Source organism: Stegodyphus dumicola, chromosome X1 (assembly GCF_044657685.1).
Source record: "Stegodyphus dumicola isolate Sdum_Otavi_A_Nest chromosome X1, ASM4465768v1".
NCBI lineage: Eukaryota > Metazoa > Arthropoda > Arachnida > Araneae > Eresidae > Stegodyphus > Stegodyphus dumicola.
In genome coordinates this window covers 5120917-5134391 of record NC_140780.1, presented here as the reverse complement: position 1 = coordinate 5134391, position 13475 = coordinate 5120917, and the positions used below count along the sequence as shown (strand labels likewise).

The window sequence follows — 13475 nt, the reverse complement described above, 5'->3', positions numbered from 1 at the left end:
GGCTTAAGATGTTACGGAATCGTCGGCGTTGGCAATTGTTATCTGTAGTTAAAACTTTCGCTACTGTTACGATTGAAACATTATTTGACCCATTTTAGGGTTAGCAACATGGAGAAAAATAATGATTGGGATGAGAATATAGAGTTGAGTGATAGTGAAGATGTGTTTGATTTTTCATTGTTAGAAGATATTGTGGAAGACAATGTTGATTATAATCCTGACACTTCAAAGAGTGGTTCCGAAATTAGATTACCAAAGAGACGATAAATGGTAGTTATTGAAAGTGAAAGCGAAGAATCGCCCGAAGAATTAGATGAATGGCGCGATGTCACGGAAGAATTAGATGTTCCGGATAGAATACATTTTAGTGTATCGCCAAAGGTCCGTAGACGTCATTGGACCACAAATTCCTACAAATATTGTACAGCCGCCGCAATATTTCAAATTATTTTTCACAAACGAACTGGTAAATGAAATTATAAAAAGAAACCAACAATTACGCATAAAATGTTCTAAAGAATAAAGAAATATGTAGTAATTCTATTTGGAAAACGTGGCGTGCGGTAGAAGAGGATGAGTTTTGGTCTTTTATTGGAGTTATTATCAATACGGGTACGATACCCCTGGCGAATATGGAGGTTTATTGGTTATATCAGGGAGGTAAGAAAGGAAGGAGTGGCCAACCGGCACTAGAAGTGAAGCACTGCTTCGAAGCTTCGGTCACCAGATGGGGAGTTCTTTGTTTACATTCAGAAGCTCGCTTGACAGTGTTCTGATAGTATTTCGACACACGAAAGTTCCATACAAATCGAAAAAGGGTTCGCATGAAAGAAACGTTCATAGTGTGATGGATAATAGCAATTTGATTAGTTCAGTGACATTTACGCAAAAATCCAGTCTTGGTTATTTTCCGATAACTCACAATAGCGATTTTTATTATGAAAATTTGTTTTATAAAATTCTAAGCTGTTGAACTACAAAAATATAAATTTTAACAAAAATATTATGCCTAAAGAATGAAAAATACCCTAAGGTACCTTTAAAATTGTATAAGTCTTTCTATACCCTTGATAGAGTATTCGCTACTTTTATTTTACGTTCCAAACGCCAAAATGTTTTAAATAAAATAATTTTTTTCACATCCATATATTATTGTAACATATACCCTTTAAAATTTTTTAGAGGAGAGGCTTTACTGCTGTTCATTTTAAACTCATCATTTTAATTTTATATATCTGAAAAATAATCCTTTGGGCTTACACGTTTTACTTATTTGGGTTAATTAAAAATATAGTGAATGCACAGAAATTAAAGATTTGCACATGCCGGAAATGAAAAATATGAAATATGTATGGGTATTTATGCATGTGCTTGCAAAAAGCATGTATCTGCCTTTAACAAAATACATAAATATTCATTAAATTATTTATAAATGTATTTGAAATGAAGAATTTATTCATTTATAAACAACTGTGAAGAAATCTTATTATTAAATGTATCTAATTTATAATGATTATAAATGTTATCTAAATATATAATAACCTTAATATTGAATTGTAAACATAAATTGAAATCCTATTGACAAATACGTTATAAAACTATTTAAGCAAGAATTGTTCGTACTGGAAAGCAATCTGTTAAGAGGCATTGTAAAGCAAATGCTTTGAAGTGCGCACTTAAGAAAGTAATAAAGAGTTTTGGAATATGTATTGTTAAAATTAATGGTAAAAAAAAATCTGATAAGTATAATTAAAGGAATTATTCCCCTTACATTTTATAATAACTCAGTTACAAGTTTTAAATAATACTTAAAAAAAATCCTTATTTTATTCCCTTTCAGAAATGTTCAGAGAAAGTTAAGTACTATTTAAAGTATTTCGCTAATTTCTTATAATTCTCTAATTTAAAATGAACCGAATAGAGTATTAATTATAAATTTACTTATATTTTTCGATTTAAAAGATGCCTCAGAAGCCAAAAATTCATGTCATATTTAAGAAAGTATTTTAGAAAAAAGCTCTATAAATAGAAAAGAAATAATGCATAATTTTAATATTAATAATAAAATAAACTTTTATCTTAATTCTTGTACCTTAACCGAATAAAATCGAATTACCTTAATTTTTTTTTCTAATGCAATTAACGAAAACTTGTGAAAATATTTCATTCAAATTAAACCATTCTGAGAAAACTGTTCTGCGAAAAGTATAGTATTTAATTCCGTTCAGAATGAAATGTTGTTTAAAAATATGCTGTTTTCATATACTTAGGACTCTGAAGTGTTGTAGAAAAAGAAAATATATACATTTATATGTATATTTACGACGTAATTGCAAAATATTTACATCCAATCGAGTCAAAACTCGTTGAACTTAATGGTAAATGATCCAATGTTTTGGTCACCACTTAAGGATCGCCAGTGCTTCAGAGCAGGGTACGGGAGAAACCTGTTAAACCTCCATCTTACTTCCTACCTCCATGTGTTATATCTTGCGAAAATGTGCAGGAGTTGCTGGTAGGCAGTAGTACAAAAACGTGCGGAGCGCTAAGGGTTAAAATTGCCATTGCACTGATTCTAGTAAGATTTTTACTGATGTATTTATCGGGTCAGTCCACAAGTTCGTGCGCATTAAGAGTATGTGTGGAATTCACTATGACGCATTTACTAAAACAATACAATTTTGAACCTGTTGAAACTTGTCATCGTTTGACTAACATATTATTCAGTTCATCACCAACTTTCGTAAATATCGAACGCATTTTAGTCCCCCTAGTTGATGAATATAGATAATCAGTACAAACGTGCTGTGCTACATTTTTTATTTTCGTGTGGTGAATCTGCCAGGTTTGCAGCGATAAAAATTAATAGTGTACTATTCGTGTAATACACACTATTAGTGTAAGGACTGTCCAGAAATGGTTTAAAAAATTTGAAGTTGGAAAATGTCAGTTGGATGATGAACGCATACGGATCCAACAAAGCTGCAAAAAATGAGTGAATTTAATTGGGATCTTTTGCCACATCTTGCTTATCCCCAGATATTGCCCCACAAGTGAATTTCACTTACAGTAGACTCAGGATTATCCGCGCCTGCCTCACAAAGTTTTTTTTTTTTTTTTTTTTTTTTTTTTTTTTTTTTTTTTTTTACAAGCGTAAAGCAGAAGTTCAGAAAGAAAATAAAAATGTTCACAAAACTGAGCGAAACGTTAAATTTGCTAAACATCGTGCTTATTTATAGCAAAAATATCCCAGGCCTTCTCGGAACCTTCCCCTCTGATGAATAAGTGATTTCTTACTGACCCTTGCAGTGGCCGCTCCACAGCCCTCTCTCGTCTTAATCTTACTGATACGTGTTACTTAATCTTACTGATTTTACAGTTATGCTTTTGTAATTACATAGTGCATTACAGTCTTAAAACAGTAAATATGTTTTAATTTTTCTGTGTATCCTTGACGCCTCTCGTAAGTACAAAGCACTTCTGTGTTTTCATTAACAAAATGCATTTTAGGTTAGTTTTGAGTGATATACTAAAATATTAAGCGTTAGTTAAACATTTCCTGCTGTTTATCTTACGTTTTATTGTACATGTACATTTTTCAGAGTTGGAATAACAGTTTTCTCTTTTGCTATACCCGTTTTTAGCTTTTTTCGGATTATTCGCGATTTTTGTTATCCGCGGCGGTCGCGCCACCCATTCCGCAAATAATCGGGAGTGCACTGTATTTCGTGCCTTACAATGCGCTACTGCTCGCTTTCAAGTCGTAGAGTTTGTTAATCAAAAATTTGTTACCGAACATTAAATTTAAAAGTTTTACAGTTTTTTACAAAATCTCTCTCTATATATAGAGAGAAGAAAGAATATCTGTTTGTTTGTTCGCGTTATTGATTTCTGGTTAATGATGATAAATATTTTGCCACATTTAATCCACTAAAATTGAATGAATACACGGGAAGTATTGGATGAAACTTGAGCTTTTATGACCGTTTGATAAGAAAGACGAAAATCATTCAAAACTGCTTGCCATTGTTGCTGATATAATGAGAGAGATGTAGCTTACTTTTCTATCGAAATTTTTTATGTGAGTTCCATATCGCATCAGATTTACAAATGTATGACTATGAATCGTATTTTTTGCATCGTTATTAGAGAAGGATTACAGCAGTACCGTTCTCTCTGATGTTAGATGAATTACTCTGAATCTAACTTAACAGCCATTGGGTACTTCCGCTAGTTAATAATATTTTATCTCATACTAGCCGCTACTCGGCCAGCCTTCGTCTGGCTTTTAAATGTACCGAAAAATTGCCTGAAGGGAACACCGAACATTAAATTTAAAAACTGCACAGAATATTACTCTTCAGAACAAATTTATCAAAAAAAATCAATAAAAATGTATTATATATATATATATATATATATAAAATGACAGTGAAATATGCCAATCTCTTAAAAACAGTGACATGAGAAATACGATGAAAAATTGTTGCCAAACCCATATTTCTAAAAGAATGAAACTATTCAAAATGATGCGATTTCATCAAAAATCTATCAACAACAATAAGAAAGGAAAATGGTTGTCAAAGTCACATTTTTAAAGATGTGAGAAGTGTACTCGGAAGCTTCATTTAAAACATTTTTTAAAAATACAAAATTTTACCATTTTTCTAGAATTCTTTTTTGTAAAAACAGTCGCAAGGATGAAAGTTTAACGTGTCCAAAAATCAAAGAAAAATAAACTGTACGTTTTTAAAAATAAACTTTTTTAGAAAAAATCCCGTTGAAGAGGTGTTCAGCTCACTTTGTTAAATAAATTCGTATTGAATCTATTTATTGAAACACGAAATTTATTTTAAGTTCGTAAAATATCTAAGTGCCTACGTTTCATGACGATGTGAAAATGGAGTGTGTAGAGTAAAATCTCGCTTTCCTGTAGCCCATTATGTCTCAAAATGAGGAGATTTCGTCACAAAACATAAAATTAAAAAAAAACTTCGAATTCGAATTTCGAAAAATTCTCTTCGAGGTGCACTGGTTCTTGTCTAGATGCACCTATGTACCAAATTTCGTAGCCGTGGCTCTATTAGCTTACGCGCAACGCGAACGAAAGACACGTACACAGACAGACTCTTTCGTTTATTATATGTAGAGATTTTAAAGAGAAAACAGTCGGCAGTCCAGTATACAAAGCATAGCGAGAAAGTCTATGTGTGTTTGCTCGCTAATAACTCAGTTTCCAAACCTTTTACAATTCTTTTCTGGGTCCTGGTAAAGGTAGCTAAAATTCAGAGATATTAATTAAAAACTCTTAAAACGCTAGTTTTCGCCTTCATTTTCCCGAGTGGCAGCAGTGTTGATATCAGCAACAACGGCAACGCTGCCTGCTTGCCATTGTTGGCGGTATGCCCATTAAGTCTGATGCGATTTTGATAAAAAACGTAAAATAAAAAGTCATTCGAATTTCGAAAACCTGGCTTGGAGGTGCGCTGGCTCTTGTGTAGATGCATCTATGTACCAAATTTTTTAGCCCTGAGTCTATTAGCTTATACGCAGCACGAACCAAAGACACACGCAAACAAACTTTACCTTTTATTATATGTAGAGATATTCCGTTCAAGAAAGTAATGTGTTGAACACATCAGATTTTTTGAATTTAAATATTGTAAAACAATGTTTTACAGTTTTTAATTTACCGAGGAGTTACTTACCATTTTCATTGATAGAGTTACATTACCTTGCAATCCAATATGCGTAAATGGCCACGAAATGAAACTATACGTAAAGGAAAGTTCGTGGAGGTGAAAAAGTTGTAAATTAAAAAAAAAAAAAAAAATCATTCGATCTGACAAATCCGTTTAATCGTTCCAGAATACCGATCCTAACAGCGTTGCGTTTCATCTTCTGCTCGGCAGAGAGAACTGATGTCGCTTAAGTGGTGCGATGAACAGCTCAACATGTGTTAAAATACCAGGATTGAATGGAACAATTTTTATGAGAGTTTTGTTCGGTAAATGTGCATCGACGACCTAACGGACGAATAGGTGGCCCTGGAAGAATAATCTAGATTGACGAGCGTTTGTTCGTGAGACGACATTTCGTTCAGAGTTTCAGAGAGTTCAGTTTTTCTGATCGTTTCAGAGTTTCTACAGCACTTCATCGACGACTGTAAAACAGGGTTCTTCCACAGCAGACACCAGTGGATATTCGGAGGGTTATGTCGTGAAGTTGTGAGGATTTGGTTAATTTGAAGTTAATCAGTTTTTGTTGAGTAATTTACCTTTCTTATTTCCATTCCCTGTCGGAACGATATTTCAATTTCGCGCGTTGTTCGAAGTAGGGTGAAAAGATACTATTCAAGCAGGTGTCGAATTACTACAGACACATCGTGTTCTGCAACCGTGCATATATTAGTTGCCGGTCGTACGTCGGTGGTAGCCAGTTCTCGTTAATTATCTCTGTGCAGCTTCGGCTGATTATTTAATTTAGTTTTAATTTTATATATCTAATTTGAATTGCAGCCAAGCTTTGGCTAAATTTGTAAGCACCAGGTTATCAGTCTATAAATTCTTCCTTGAGTCGAATAAAAGGGTCTTTTCTCCCTTCGTACGCGCCCACCAGCGGCAGAGCGGTAAATTCGCTGAACACTGGTAGTTTGGTCCGAGGTTCGAATCCCGCGAACGGGCTGGCTGCATGGGCGTTTTCGTGGTTTTCCCCATCTGTAACGTGTATACGAGCCAGTTTTCCTTAGAAAATCCTCCACGGAGGCATCCCTCCCCTTAGGCGGATAGCCCTAGTGTGCTTTGCCGTATTCACAATACATACACACTCTTCGTACGCCTTGTCATGGATACAGTTTCGCTTCACATTACTAGTAAGCATCCAACCTACAAAGTAAAGTTGTTTTAATCAAAATCTTAGAAAGTGGTCAGTGCCTTCTTGTTCAGGAGCCCACCAGCGGCCGAGCGGTAAAGACGCTGAACACTGGTATTTCGGTTCGAGGTTCGAATGCCGCGAACGGGCTGGCTGCATGGCCGTTTTCGTGGTTTTCCTCATGTGTAACGTGTATACGAGCCAGTTTCCCTTAAAAAGTCCTCAACGATGGCATCGCTTCCTTTAGGCAGATAGCCATCGTGTGCTTTGCCAGAATTGAATAATCCCAATCTCCTTCTTGTTCAGAATCTGGAGGCAAGCACATATTCTTGCGTGCGTAAGGGTTTGTAATGGGCAAAATTTATTTTTATCCGAAGAAACAGCTCTTCACAGTGTCACAGAGCACAATCAGTAGTTACACTTCTAGCTACTAGGAACGTTAAGCAAAACAGAATCCAAAAGCTCATCTGAAAAGCGAAGCTTTCCAAATGCTCTTGTGAGCTAACAACTAACGATTACAATTGAGGAACTGATACACTTTCCGGTCTTATACTTTTTAATACCGTCGAGATATTTCTAGTACTTTGTGCTTCTCGAAATTACCGAAAGGCATATATGAGGGCCGAATACGGTTACAGTTGCTTAGAACATTGATTAAAGTTATTAAACTATAATTAAACTATAATATCCATTAGAGTTACACAACGATCGGAGCCAAATGGTCGCCAAGCTTGGTGACTTTTGGGGCTTTCTCGCCAGATTTGCGACCGAAATGAGTCGCCAAAGCCGTTTGCAGCTGGGCGATATTTCGCCAAATTAGCGAGATAGCCATTTACTCAATGTTAAATATAGTTGCCCCGGTATTCTTGCTTTTTTGGTACAGCATGATCTCTGTAAATTTTCATGTTGCGTTATGCAGAAAAATACGAGAATTTCACATATAATTGCACTAAAATCATCTCTCTATGTACAAAATTCGTAACAATGTTAACAATTGTAAACCACTAGGTAGCAGAAGGATCGACCGTTTATTCAAATTGCTTTATTGAGATGACTATGAAACAGACAAGCTTGAAAAGATTGGTTACAGCCATTTATCTATAAGACTATGCCATGTTGAAAGCAATCACCATGTTAAAAGCAATTTGAGATGTCATGTTAAAAGCAATCACGGGGATTTGACAGCCACAAACTATATGCACATTTTTTAAACTTGGCGACAATCTTGCCAAATTTGATAAGGGCTACCGTAAAATCGAGTAGTACCAGTTATCAAAGTTTGAAAGACTAAGGGGAAAAAAAACAGAAGCACCGTATTACACATTTAATACGTTTGTAATGTAGTTATTATTAGCTGCGTTAATTAAACTTCATATTGTTGCGTGCGTACGGTTTCGTTACGAAATGAATGCACAAATCCGATGAAAAATGAACAAAAATTTATTATTATTACAACAAAAATGCTTAAATTTTCTCAAATTATCATGCAGTATTACAATATCTCACAGTAGTTATCTTTTAACTACTCAAATGTCCAATGAACGTGATTCAAAACAGCTAAAGAAAGCTAATCCGCGAATTCGATACAATCAACAAGAGCAGTTTTCTAAACAACAACAAACTACGCAACTACTACGAACTGATGTTTTCCTCCTTTTATAATATTTTAAAATCACGCGCTAAAATTTTCTAGTACTTTCTCGAAATCAAAAAGAGATATTTATTTATTTAATGCACGCGCTCTTGTATTTTCAATTTTCCGGCTTAGCTTTCTTTTAATATTCGTCACGCGCTGAACTGCGCGAGAAAGAAAACCATTTAATTTATAATTGAACTAACATTAGCTTTTTAAATACCAAATTCGTAACACTACCCCCTTCCCAAGGACTGCACGTCCCGGGCAGTACAATCCCTGGACAGGAAGCGAAACTTACAACTAAAGGTATAAATGCAATAATAAGCATTACATTACAATAATAAACAACATGAACAACAAATGCAATAAATAAAACAAATCAAATGCTATCAAATACAAATAAAATACAAAATACACATCAAATACTAAATGCAAATCAAATACTAAATACACATCAAATACTAAATGCAAATCAAATACTAAATACAAATCGAATCAAATGCACATTTAAAAACAAAAAGGACCATGGGCTTTTACACTATTTACAATTATTTACATTATGTACTATGTCCATTGTAATGAGCTAACCTGTCGTAATGAACGATTTTAAGTTTAGAGTTCGAAGACTTACGGATAAAGACGTCATTCAGTCTCTTCAGGACTGTGTATGGACCAATCGAAGGTGACTGCAATTTAGAACTGAGTTCTTTCTGTTGAATCGGGTTCCACAACCACACCTTGTCTCCTTTGTTGGATCTATGTCCAGTAGCTCTTGTGTCGTATTGGGTCTTCATCTTCTCCGTCGCCAAGTTGACTCGCTCTCGTGCAAAGTTGTGCATCACTTCAAACCGGGCCTGGAGATCTTGAATATATTCCTCAGACGATGAAGGAGCATCCGGAGGACGGCCAAACAATAGATCACAAGGCAGACGAAGGTCACAAACGAAGAGCATCTGTGATGGAGAATAGCCGGTAGTCTCGTGGACAGCGCTGCGGTAAGCCAGTAAAAAGAGTGGTAATTTCTTGTCCCAGTCCTGTTGGTTTCTGGAAACCACTAATGAGAGGTTATTAAGGATGGTTCGATTGAACCTGCCTACCATGCCGTCCGACTGGGGATGCAATGGCGTGGTTTGACTTTTGTCAATGCCGAGTAGTTTGCATAGTTCTTTGATTACTGCCGAGGCCAAATTCTTTCCCTGATCGGAATGTAACTGAAGAGGCACTCCGAACCTGGAAATTCAGTGCGGTATCATTACCTCAGCTACTGTGACAGCCTCTTGATTAGGAATAGGATAAGCTTCAGGCCACTTGATGAAGTAATCAATGACAACGAGTATGTATTTGCTGCCATCAGCAGTTCGTGGCAGAGGTCCCAGGATTTCAAAGGCGCTACGTTCAAAAGGCGTCCCTATGTTGTAACGTTGCAGCTTGCCTCGGCTGCGTCTCCTCGGTCCTTTCCGACCTGCACAGGCATCGCAAGATCGGCACCACTTTTGCACGTCATCCTTTGCATTATTCCAGTAAAAGCGCTCACGAACTCTCTGCAAGGTCTTCATTATTCCAAAGTGACCTCCTGTAGGGCTGCTATGAAATTCTTTAAGGACATCAGGAATGCGGGATCTTGGAAGTATAAGTTGCCATCGGTACGTCTTCCCATCATCCGATTCGAATTTCCGGTATAAGACGCCGTTTCGAACGTGAAGTGAATCCCAGGGTGCCCAATATTGTTTGGTTGTAGGACTACAGATAGAAATGTTCTGCCAGGTAGGTTTTCTGTATGATGACTCCATTAAATCAATTATGGGTTTAATGTCGCGGTCTTCCAGCTGGTCTTTCCTGACTTCATCATCACTCCACGGTTCTCGATCAGCCGATGTTGATGTTGTAATTTGTCTTGCGGAGTCAGCAGCTCGTATTTCGCTTTCACCCTGGAACAATATCGGCAGCTTTCTTGGCAAGGTCTTCTAGACAGGGCGTCGGCGTTTCCGTGTGATGATCCCTTACGATGACGGATAGTGATGTCATATTCTTGGAGTCTCTGTATCCACCTGCTATTTGACCCTCAGGATTCTTGAAATTCAAAAGCCAAGTCAATGATGCATGATCGGTGCGGAGCAAGAATTTTCTGCCGTATAGATAGTGATGGAACTGTTCTACAGCTTTGACTATGGCGAGCAACTCTTTCCTGGTGACACAATCATTCCTCTCCGGTTTAGACAGGCACTTGCTCCAGTACGCCACTACACGTTCTTGGCCGTCTATTTCTTGGGACAAAACAGCACCGACACTTTCATTGCTCGCGTCGGTGTCGAGAATAAATGGTCGGTCGAGCTGAGGATACGTCAGGATTGGAGCAGATGTTAAAGGCTCCTTTAAGTTGTTAAATGCATCCTCGCATTCTTTTGTCCACAAGAACTTTTGGTTGCTCTCTGTCAGCTTGTGAAGGGGTCTTGCGATGGAAGAAAAGTCCTTCACGAATCTCCTATAGTAGGTGCAAAGCCCTAGGAAGCTTCTCAGCTGATGGACATTTTCGGGACGTTTCCAGGATTTAACCGCTGATACCTTTTCAGGATCCGTGCGCACACCTTCTACAGAGATGGCATGTCCCAGGTAAGTCACTTCCTTTCGGAACAATTTGCGTTTAGCGGAACTCAGCTTCAGATTGGCTTCTTTCAGTTTCTTGAAGCACCTTCCTAAGATTTTCTAAATGTTCTTCAAAACTCTTTCCGACGACGATGATGTCGTCCAGGTATATCAGGCAGGCTTCGTAGGAAAGGCCTTTCAAAACAGTCTTCATAAGACGTTCGAATGTTGCCCGCGCATTACACAGTCCAAACAGCATCACCTTGAATTGCCAAAGCCCTTGTACAGTAGTAAATTCCGTCTTTTCTCGGTCTTCAGGCTGTATTTCTACCTGCTAATACCCACTCTTTAAATCAAGTGTTGAGAACCACTTGCTTCCAGAAAGAGTGTCTAGAATGTCGTCAATTCTAGGAAGAGGGTAACTGTCTTTCTTCGTAACCTCATTCAACCGGCGGTAGTCAACGCAAAACCTTGTTGAGCCGTCTTTCTTTCTGACTAGGACGATGGGAGATGCCCATGGAATTACTGAAGGCTCGATGACATCGCCTTCTTCCATATCTTTTTACAGTGTTCGCACCTCTTCCTGTTTAGCAAACGGTAGACGTCTTGGATGTTGCTTGATCGGGGGATGATCGCCGGTATCTATTCTATGTTGTGTCAAACTAGTTCGACCCACGTCAGAAGACGAGTGGGAAAAAACAACTTGAAGATCTTGAATGACGCGATCGGCAGCATTCCTCTCTTTATCGTTTAATTGCGCATTCTGCAATAACTCCGATGTAATGCTCTCTGAGGACACGGATTCTTGGATGTTACTCTTTCTTTCAACGGTGGTTACTGGAGTACATGTTGCAACCACTTCCCCTTTCTTAATAACTCTCGGCTTCTCAGTTACATTGGCGACTCTCACTCTCAGTTACATTGGCGACTTATTATTCCAAAAGGGCAATTTGCCCTGAAGGACTATTTTCGTTTTGGCATTTTGCGTTGGTTCACTATAAATGTCCGATTCACTTTTCAAATTGTTGCCATGAAATATTATCGCCCTGCATTATATTTAAAGAAATTAAATAATGAAGAATCTGCATAAATGTATGTATGTTTCTCGCATTGTGATAAAACAACGGTACCCAGAGTCATTTAATTTTTGAATAACGTAAGTTTCCACCTGAATATGGGCATCTGGAAGCCCAAATTTGGAGTTTGGAATTCGTTTTATTATCGATTTCATATTTTGTAGAACTTTAGCGAGTTTTTGATTAACAAACTCCACGATTTCACAGCGTACAATAACATTCTACGGGGGGGGGGAAGGACCATTTTTATCTCCAGCGCGCGGAACTGTGTATCCGAAATTCTAAAGATATGCTCATTTTAAGAATATTTTGCGATATTGCTGTTGAATTGAATTTTATGGTTTAAGTGCGAAGAACTTGATATTTAATAAATAAAGGTAACACACACAACCTTAAAAAAAAAAGCCTCATTGGACGTGATTTAAAATCTGAAAACTTTCAGATTTTTTTATTTCTGATTTCTATCACATTTGTTGTTCATTAGGCTCCGTTCAGACGGTGGTATAAATGTCATACCTGGTAAGAATTGGAGGCTCCCTTCAGCCCACCTGGATACGAGTGTCACCATAGCTCAAAAGAAGAGGCCCCGTATCTCCACAAACGAGGGCATCCAATAACCCAACCACTCCCAAACAACAAACAAAAATACTAAATTAAAAATAAGTAAGCACATATAACACAAAATTAGACAACAAACAAACAAAAAAAAAAAATCACAAATTCACAACACAGATATCTAAAACCCATATAAATACAGAATTCAATTTTAACAGAAGATTCCTACCAGCGCCCTATTTTCACTAATAAACTTCATTAGAGCAATAGAATATGATTTAAAAACTTTAAAATTAATAACACTTACATTAAAATGAATAATGTTAAAAATCTGTCGGTACTATTCTGTTTTGAGGGCCGTAAGAAAATTGCAGCGAAAATGTATGCGCAAAAGAGCCAAATCTAGCAAACGTGCCCCTTTAACAGCGCCAGATCTAGCGTACGCGCTGATTTCAGATTGCGTAAGTTTATACAGTTCTATATTTCTTAAGACGCCATTGAAATACTAGTTTAATTTTTAAATCCTTTTTTGATTTTAAATCCTTTTTTGATGTCCTATGCATTTAACAATTTGAGAATTGCCCATGACGAAAAGTCGGCAATAGAATTTTGGGTCAAGTGCAGAATCACCCACTGCTTGACGCGTTCTTAAGAATTGCACATACTCGGTATCCATGTGCACATCGACCTATTTTCACTTAAAAAAAAAATTCGAGAATTGCACAAAAATGGCACTGCGCACACCCTTGACTTTA

General features: G+C 36.9%; 1 long non-coding RNA gene across 3 annotated transcripts in view; it reads left to right on the top strand.

Annotated features, from left to right (window-relative positions):
- Positions 1-13475, top strand: part of LOC146993066 (uncharacterized) — a 150831-nt gene that overhangs the window by 95096 nt on the left and 42260 nt on the right. The gene's annotated exons all lie outside the window — the stretch shown is intronic.